Consider the following 10224-nt stretch of genomic DNA (forward strand, 5'->3'; position numbering starts at 1 on the left):
CCCTTTATGTGGTGTCGCCCAAACACCCGACTGCGGCATGCTTGTTATTTAAATTACTTATAAGCCCTTTATGTGGTGTCGCTCAGACGCCCGACTGTGGCATGCTTGTTATTTAAATTATTTATAAGCCATTTATGTGGTGTCGCACAGACGCCCGACTGAGGCATGCTTTATATTATTATCCTTTCGAGGCGTCGCTTCAGACACCCGATCGGTGCATTCTATTTCTACTCCCTTATTGCATATTCATGTTGTATATGGATAACCTGCTTGCGTGCATCATGGATTTCTATTTTGTGACTGACGTTGTGATCATAGAATATTTTAGAGCATGATTATCATTTGTTATATTATACCTGTGTTCATAATGTTTGCGAGTACATTCAAAGTACTCACTGGCTTGTCCCTGGCTATTGTCTTGGCCAGATTTCTTGCATGGAGAGGAGCGTTGCGATGACAGCCCCGGAACCTACGCAATGGTGATAGCAGCCTCGCAAAGATAGGAGTTATCCAGGTCAGCTGTTCATGTGGGAAATGGAGTCCCATAGACAATGATGCACCACAAACCGCTTCCACCATCAGCCACTAGAAACCTTGTGTTGTACTCATAGTCCAGAATGGTCTTGTACTACATATTTTGTATTTTGCTTGGAATTTTTGTATCAAGTTGGTGCCTCATCAGCTAACAGTAATCCTGGGGCTGGTGAGCACAAGGAACAATTTTCTGGGAAAATGATATCCCGAAATTCCGGTCCTGACAACCTTGGTATCAGAGCCAGGCTGACCATTGGCTAATCCTATCTTGGCCAAGTCAATAAACCTAGGTTAACCAACCCACCAGACCTTAACCTAACCCTGGCCAAGATTCTCGTGTAAGATAGCCACACAGTGACCCCGACACCTTTTGGCAGTCAGTGCCCAACCTATCATCCTAGCCTGTCGATCACGCGCCAGTGACCGACACCTAAATTGTCTCTTTCGCAAGCGTGTGAAGGAAGACTCCGAAAAAGGGCACACTAGCCTCAACCTAGCACATCACAGCCTCTACGCCAAAACCAGGCCAAGATGCCTGGCCCCATTGTGCACAATGAGACCACAGCAACCAACCTTAGAGGTTTTGTGACCATGCTAGCAAACCTCACCCGCCGTGCCTTTGCATTAGAAGAGCCCCTAGAATATGTTGTGTACCAAGGGCCCATGAGCGGTGAGAGCCGTCAATTCTGGGCCACTGTGCACGTCTATGGTAGGGGTCTATCGCCAGAACGCCCCTACAGGTTCACCGGAAGGACAACTTCCTTTGAGCCACAAGCCATCCAACTAGCTGCTCGAGAAGCTATAGTTCAACTCCGGCACTTGTCGCCCAGAGTTAACTGTCGCTCGTTCTACTACTATCCCAGCCGTGACGGGTATGGTAGGCCACCCTAGGTTGCCAATGGAGATCACGAGACGGATCCTGCATTGTTGCATCCCGTGCGCTATGTAAGTGCACTAGAGGAACTGTTTGATCAAATCACCCTTGATCTGATCGCAGCCCGTGGAGAACCGGTTTGCCGAGCCCCTGCAAGAGGAGAAGATGAGCCCGACGCCGACAACCCAGTCGTGATGTTCGGACAACCAATCGAGCCCTTGAGGTCTGCCCCAGCCATTGACCAAAATACTTTGGTGTCCCCAGAAGTGCTTCGTCGCCTTTTGGGAACACGCTCCAACGGGATTGTGGCCAACAACCCCCGCGATGGTCATCATCGCTACCCCGACCCTGCAGCCCCTCAACTCCATCTAGCTAACCCCAATGGTGAAACCCGTGGAGAAGCCTCGGCGTCCACAAGGCACGCCCGCTTAGATATAAACAAGGTAGACTAAGTCACTCGAGTAGTACCGAGTCTTAGTATGTCCACACCCTGTAATTGTGTGATCTTGTACCGCCATAATTTAATGCTGTCTGCTTGTGCGCCCCTATTTTAAATAGTAGCCATGCATAAGTATGTTGGTATATGGTTGCATTTTTTTATTCCGGGCGTAGCTACCAAAAACCACCCTCGACGACACCCACAGTATTACGTCACTTTTGTGAGATATGTGTATCTGTGGCATTAACCCCGACCCCATAGAGCAGAACCGACAAACTAGTTGCCCCTCACCGCGGTAAATGACCCAGCCCAGATGCGATATAAAAGGCCACCTCGTGACCTTGCCAAGTACCCCTCACCTTGTGCACATCTCTCACAGCCATTCCTTGCCATGCCGAGCCCTAGTATTTATCTGAGGACTCCAGATGCAACCCCAGGTAGTTTTGTTAAAATATTGTGGGGCTTTACCTGTAGTACCATGAGTTCTACCCATCCACCCCAGTACGAGTTGCTCAAATCGAGGATCACCCCATCTACCTCAAAATATTGGGCAGTGGTGCACATCCCTCCCGAAAACCCAAGCCAAGACCCAACGGAAGTCTCCTTTGTGGGAAAATCTATGCCGACTCCGCAAATGGCCATAGAAGCTGCTGCATACGAAGCACTTGCTCGCCTTCGATTCATGGTACCCTATGCCAGCGAACGAGGGTATTATTACTTCCCGAGTCATGCAGCACCCGGAGAAGTAGCAACTTTTCCCGGTGGACGAATTGAGAGAGACCCAGTGCTGGCCAACCTTGCCCAGTATGTCATCGCTCAAGAGCGTTTGACCCAGCGGGTAATGGGTTATCTCCAGAGCCTCGCTGATTTAAATCCTCAGATCGCTATTGGCAGACCACTGAGGCCCGACCAGGAGAGACGCATTCATCGACTAGTCAATCCGCTTCCCCCGATAGAAGAATAGTGTGCCCCAGTACCAGAGACGTTTTCTCAGGACCCTGTCTATTTGCCGTTTTCATTGTAGACGTCACTGCTATGTTTTTTGTCCCAACATTTATTTATGTGTTGCAACTTATGCGTGGTATCCTAAATTTGTGCGATGAATTAAATATTTGGTTTCAATTAATGAGAGTAGTTTTTACTACTGTTAATTTTATTAACTAATTTCGCTCTCGGTAAATTCTGAAGTGAGATTTTTCCCTGAGTTGTTGCAGCGTATATCTCTTCACGACATAGATTTTTATTCACGCAGCACCATGACAGCAGACTCACAACCCCAACCACTCGACCACATGCACTAATTGCAAATCCACATGCACATTTTGCACCTAACTGATCACCCCCCTAGCACACCACTATCTCTGAAGGAGATATTTGTGGGTAATTATTCGGGTGCAAGTTGCCTCCAGCACACTGACAACAGTTAGCACCCGACACCGCACTTAATCCTCATGATCACCACCACCGCGGAGAGCTAACACTCGAGAAGCAACATCACGACGATCATCGAGGATCATCACGCACAAGAGCACGGAGAACCCCAGCAATGCCACCAACCCTCCGCACATCAGGATCATGTACCAGTATGGCATCACCTCCGCCATTAGAGCCTCATCTCGAGCTCCTGCAAACAGAAATGGAGGAGAAGGAAGGAGAAGGAGAAGCGAGGCCAGGTGTGAGGAAGAACAAAGGAGCACCTCGGTCATTTTATAGCTCGAGATCGTGTACGGTGGGCGAAGTCCACTAGCGCCGCTCGTCGCTCGATTGCCGGTGTTCGAAGGCGAATCCGCGAGCAGTGCCGACAACGCACTGGCCCGCGAGGTGAGTGCACGGTTGATGACCCACAAGTATAGGGGATCTATCATAGTCCTTTCGATAAGTAAGAGTGTCGAACCCAACGAGGAGCAGAAGGAAATGATAAGCGGTTTTCAGCAAGGTATTATTTGCAAGTACTGAAATAAGTGGTAACAGATAGTTTTGTGATAGGATAAATTGTAACGAGCAACAAGTAACAAAAGTAAATAAAGTGCAGCAAGGTGGCCCAATCCTTTTGTAGCAAAGGTCAAGCTGGAACAAACTCTTATAATAAGAAAAGCGCTCCCGAGGACACATGGGAATATCGTCAAGCTAGTTTTCATCACGTTCATATGATTCGCGTTCGATACTTTGATAATTTGATATGTGGGTGGACCGGTGCTTGGGTGCTGTTCTTACTTGAACAAGCATCCTACTTATGATTAACTTCTATTGCAAGCATCCGCAACTACAACAAAAGTATTAAGGTAAACATAACCATAGCATGAAACATATGGATCCAAATCAGCCCCTTACGAAGCAACGCATAAACTAGGGTTTAAGCTTCTGTCACTCTAGCAACCCATCATCTACTTGTTACTTCCCAATGCCTTCCTCTAGGCCCAAATAATGGTGAAGTGTTATGTAGTCGACGTTCACATAACACCACTAGAGGCTAGACAACATACATCTTATCAAAATATCAAACGAATACCAAATTCACATAACTACTCATAGCAAGACTTCTCCCTTGTCCTCAGGAACGAACGTAATTACTCACAAAGCATATTCATGTTCATAATCAGAGGGGTAATAATATGCATATAGGATCTGAACATATGATCTTCCACCAAATAAACCAACCAGCATCAACTACAAGGAGTAATCAACACTACTAGCAACCTACTAGCACCAATCCCGGACTTTGAGACAAGAATTGGATACAAGAGATGAACTAGGGTTTGGAGATGAGACGATGCTGGTGAAGATGATGATGGAGATTGCCCTCTCCCGATGAGAGGAGCGTTGGTGATGACGATGGTGATGATTTCCCCCTCCCGGAGGGAAGTTTCCCCAGCAGAACAGCTCTGCCGGAGCTCTAGATTGGATCCGCCAAAGTTCCGCCTCGTGGCGGCGGAGTCTCGTCCCGAAAAGTTCCTTTATCTTTTTTCTCATCGAAAGACCTCATATAGGAGAAGATGGACATCGGAGAGCCACCAGGGGGCCCACGAGGTAGGGGGCGCGCCCCCCACCCTCGTGAGCAGGGTGTGGGCCCCCTAGCCTTCATCTTTGACGTGGATTTTTCTTTATTTCTTTTAAGACGTTCCGTGGAGTTTTAGGACTTTTGGAGTTGCGCAGAATAGGTCTCTAATATTTGCTCCTTTTCCAGACCAGAATTACAGCTGCCGGCATTCTCCCTCCTTATGTAAACCTTGTAAAATAAGACAGAATAGCCATAAGTATTGTGACATAAAGTGAAATAACAGCCCATAATGCAATAAATATCGATATAAAAGCATGATGCAAAATGGACGTATCAACTCCCCCAAGCTTAGACCTCGCTTGTCCTCAAGCGAAAAGCCGATAACAATAAATATGTCCTCATGTTTAGAGGTAGAGGCGTCGATAAAAATAAAATACGGACATGAAGGCATCATGATTATTCTCATAACAGCAACATATATAGATTTTGTCATATGATTACTTATGTTCAAGTGATGATCTATTCACAATGCAAAAGTATAAATCATAAACCTTATTGGGCTCCGACAAACTATAATCTCAGTCATTGAAGCAATTGCAATTTATCATAACATCAGAAAGAGTCTATGCCAGAGCTAAAAAGCAAGTCCACATACTAAACTATCATTTAGTCCTCCATAATTGTTAACACTCACGCAATACTTGTGGTTACGGAGTTTTAATCGGACACAAAGAAAGATAGGGGCTTATAGTTTTGCCCCACAACCTTTTACCTCAAGGGTAATGTCAACAATAGTGGTTCATGCTCCCCTACATCCAATTAGATATATATATCATGTTCTTTCCAACATGTTGAGCTTGCCAAAGGATAAAATGAAAAAGAAAAGGTGAAGATCACCACGACTCTTTCATAAGGTAGAAGATAATAATAAAGGATAGGCCCTTCGCAGAGGGAAGCAGAGGTTGCCATGCGCTTTTATGGTTGGATGCACAAAATCTCAGTGCGAAAGAACGTCACTTTATATTGCCCCTTGTGATATGAACCTTTATTATGCAGTCTGTCGCTTTTATTACTTCCACATCACAAGATCGTATAAAGCTTATTTCTCCCACACCAATCAATCATACATATTTAGAGCGATTTTTATTGCTTTGCACCGATGACAACTTACTTGAAGGATCTTACTCAATCCATAGGTAGATATGGTGGACTCTCATGGCAAAACTGGTTTAAGGGTATTTGGAAGCACAAGTAGTATTTCTACTTAGTGCTGAGAATTTGGCTAGCATGAGGGGGAAAGGCAAGCTCAACAAGTTAGAGGATCCATGACAACATACTTTATCTCAGATGTAAGAAAGACATAACTCATTACGTTGTCTTCCTTGTCCAACATCAACTCTTTAGCATGTCATATTTTAATGAGTGCTCCCAATCATAAAAGATGTCAATGATAATATATCTATATGTGAAACCTCTCTTTCCTTATTACTTCCTATTAATTGCAACAATGACCAAAGCTATGTTTGCCAACTCCCAACAACTTTTAATCATCATACTCTTTCTATGTGAAGTCATTACTCTCAAAAAGATCAATATGAACTTTTTGTTACTTTTTATTCTTTTCTCTTTTCTTTTATTCACCCAAGATCATGGCAAAATAATCAAGCCCTTGACTCAACACTAATCTTTATTATATATAGCTCACTGACTCGATTACATAGAGAGATCATAAAGCAAAACTCAAAACTAGATCATGCCATAAACTTTATTCTACTAGATCAAGATACTACTAATAGGATTGAACTAAGAAAAATGGTAAAGGTAGGAGTTGTGATTGTGATACAATACCGGGGCACCTCCCCCAAGCTTGGCAGTTGCCGAAGGGAGTGCCCATACCCATGTGATTATATCTCCTTTGTCGGTGAAGAAGGTGGTGGTGTTGTCGATGATGCGGGCTTGTCATCCATCTTCCAAAGCATAGGTTCACCATCATAGAAGGATGATCGAGTCTCTGGAATCCTCGAATCTACAGCCAAACTCATTCTTTTGAATCTATATTTATACTCACAGTTTTGGTTTTGCGGGTCATAGATTTGGGCTTGGAGGTGCTCGATCTTCACATATAGCTTGAAGATGGCCTCCTCGGTGTTCTTGGCATCCGGCTTGTAGTTGTTAGTGAACTCCGCGAGCATCGTGTGGCTAGCGTTGATTCCACGCTCCACCATCCCCTGGCACTTGAAAAATTGTTGCTCCATTGCTTCGAACCTCGTCTCCACGCTGCTGGTTCCCTTTGGTCCCTCAACATCGCGGATGTGCAACAACCCATCACGCATCTCAATGGTTTGAGGGTGTCGCAGCACCTCCGCGAGGTAAGGGTTGATGACCTTCTCGAAGAACTTGTCCTTGGAAGCACTTGGGGACGTCATGATAATCTAGATCCGTCAGAAAAACAGCTCGAAACAAAGACATGAGATTTTGGCACGATACGGGAGTCAAAACCTCTGGGAGAATATATATAATGAATTTTTACCAACCAAAATACGTATCGTGCAAGAAAACGGAGTCCGGAAGGCACACGAGGTGCTCACGAGGTAGGGGGTGAGCCCAGGGGGGTAGGGCGCGCCCACCACCCTCGTGGGGACCTCGTGTCCTTCCCGGACTGCTACTTTTTTTCTATTTTTCTAAATATTCCAAAACGAAGAAAAATTGCCTTAAAAATTGTTTTGGAGTCGGTTTACTTACCGTACCACATACCTATTCCTTTTCGGAGTCTGAAACGTTCCGGAAAGTGTCTCTTATGTATTCCTCCGGGGTTATGGTTTCAATAATATTGGTTTCAACATTTATGGGATTACCTGAGATATAATGTTTAATTCTTTGACCGTTTATCACTTTCGGATTTGTGCCCTCGAAGTTGTTGATCTTTATGGCACCGGAATGATAGACCTCTTCGATAACATAGGGGTCTTCCCATTTAGAGAGAAGCTTTCCTGCAAAAAATCTTAAACGAGAGTTGTATAGCAATACATAATCACCTACATTAAACTCACGCTTTTGTATCCTTTTGTCATGCCATCTTTTAACTTTTTCTTTAAACAACTTGGCATTTTCATAAGCTTGGGTTCTCCATTCATCAAGTGAGCTCATATAAAATAACCTCTTCTCACCAGCAAGTTTAAAATCATAGTTAAGCTCTTTAATAGCCCAATATGCCTTATGTTCTAGTTCAAGAGGTAAGTGACATGCTTTTCCATAAACCATTTATACGGAGACATACCCATAGGATTTTTGTATGCAGTTCTATAAGCCCATAATGCATCATCAAGTTTCTTGGAACAATTCTTTCTAGACCTATTAACAGTCTTTTGCAAAATTAATTTGAGCTCTCTATTGCTCAACTCTACTTGACCACTAGACTGTGGGTGATAAGGAGATGCAATTCTATGATTAACATCATATTTAGCAAGCATTTTACGGAAGGCACCATGAATAAAGTGTGAACCACCATCAGTCATTAAATATCTAGGGACTCCAAACCTCGGAAAATTAACTTCTTTAAGCATTTTAATAGAAGTGTTATGATTAGCACTACTAGTTGGAATAGCTTCTACCCACTTAGTAACGTAATCAACAGCAACTAGAATATGTGTGTATCCATTAGAGGGAGGAAAAGGTCTCGTATAATCAAAGCCCCAAACATCAAACGGTTCAATAACAAGAGAATAATTCATAGGCATTTCTTGACGTCTACTAATATTACCAATTCTTTGACATTCATCACAAGATAAGACAAACTTACGGGCATCCTTGAAGAGAGTAGGCCAATAAAAACCAGATTGCAATACCGTATGTGCAGTTCTATCTCCAGCATGGTGTCCTCCATAAGACTCGGAATGACACTTGCGTAGGATCTGTTCATGTTCATGCTCAGGTACACAACGTCTAATAACACCATCTACTCCTTCCTTATAAAGATGTGGGTCATCCCAAAAGTAATGTCTTAAATCATAGAAAACTTTTTCTTTTGCTGGTATGTGAAGCTAGGTTGTATAAACTTAGCAACAATATAACTAGCATAATCAGCATACCATGGAGTACTACGAAAAGTACTTATAACATTTAATTGTTCATCAGGAAAGCTATCATTAATAGGTAGTGGGTCATCAAGAATATTTTCTAACCTAGACAAGTTGTCTCCAACGGGGTTCTCAGCTCCCTTTCTATCAACAATATGCAAATCAAATTCTTGTAGCAAGAGAACCCATCTAATAAGTCTAGGTTTAGCATCTTTCTTTTCCATAAGATATTTAATAGCAGCATGATTAGTTTGAATAGTTACTTTGGAATCAACAATATAAGATCTGAACTTATCACAAGCAAATACAACTGCTAAAAGCTCTTTTTTAGTAGTAGCATAATTTCTTTGAGCATTGTCTAGAGTCTTACTAGCATAATGAATAACATTTAATTTCTTATCAACTCTTTGCCCTAGAACAACACCTACAGCATAACCACTAGCATCACACATAATTTCAAAGGGTAGGTTCCAATCAGGTGGCTGAACAACAGGTGCAAAGACTAATGCTTTCTTAAGTATTTCAAATGCTTCTACACACTCATCATCAAAGACAAATGGTATATCTTTTTGCAATAAATTAGTCAGAGGCCGAGAAATTTTTGAGAAGTCCTTAATGAACCTCCTATAAAATCCGGCGTAACCAAGGAAACTTCTTATACCTTTGATGTCCTTGGGACATGGCATCTTTTCAATAGCATCAACCTTAGCTTTATCAACTTCAATACCTCTTTCAGAAACTTTGTGCCCCAAGACAATACCTTCATTAACCATAAAGTGGCACTTTTCCCAATTCAAGACAATATTAGTTTCTTCACATCTCTGCAAAACTCGATCAAGATTGCTCAAGCAATCATCAAAAGAGGAACCATAGACGGAAAAGTCGTCCATGAAAACCTCACAAATCTTTTCACAAAAGTCAGAGAATATAGCCATCATGCATCTTTGAAAGGTAGCAGGTGCATTACATAAACCAAAAGGCATACGTCTATAAGCAAAAGTACCAAAAGGGCATGTAAAAGTAGTCTTTGATTGATCTCTAGCCGACACAGGTATTTGAGAGAAACCAGAATAACCATCTAGAAAGCAATAGTGTGTATGTTTGCATAATCTTTCTAGCATTTGATCAATAAAAGGTAAGGGGTAATGATCTTTCTTAGTAGCTTTATTTAATTTGCGGAAATCAATTACCATCCTATAACCTGTGATAATTCTTTGTGGAATCAATTCATCTTTATCATTAGGAACAACAGTAATACCTCCCTTCTTAGGAACACAATGGACAGGACTTACCCACTCACTAT

Source organism: Triticum urartu, chromosome 1 (assembly GCF_003073215.2).
Source record: "Triticum urartu cultivar G1812 chromosome 1, Tu2.1, whole genome shotgun sequence".
Taxonomy (NCBI): domain Eukaryota; kingdom Viridiplantae; phylum Streptophyta; class Magnoliopsida; order Poales; family Poaceae; genus Triticum; species Triticum urartu.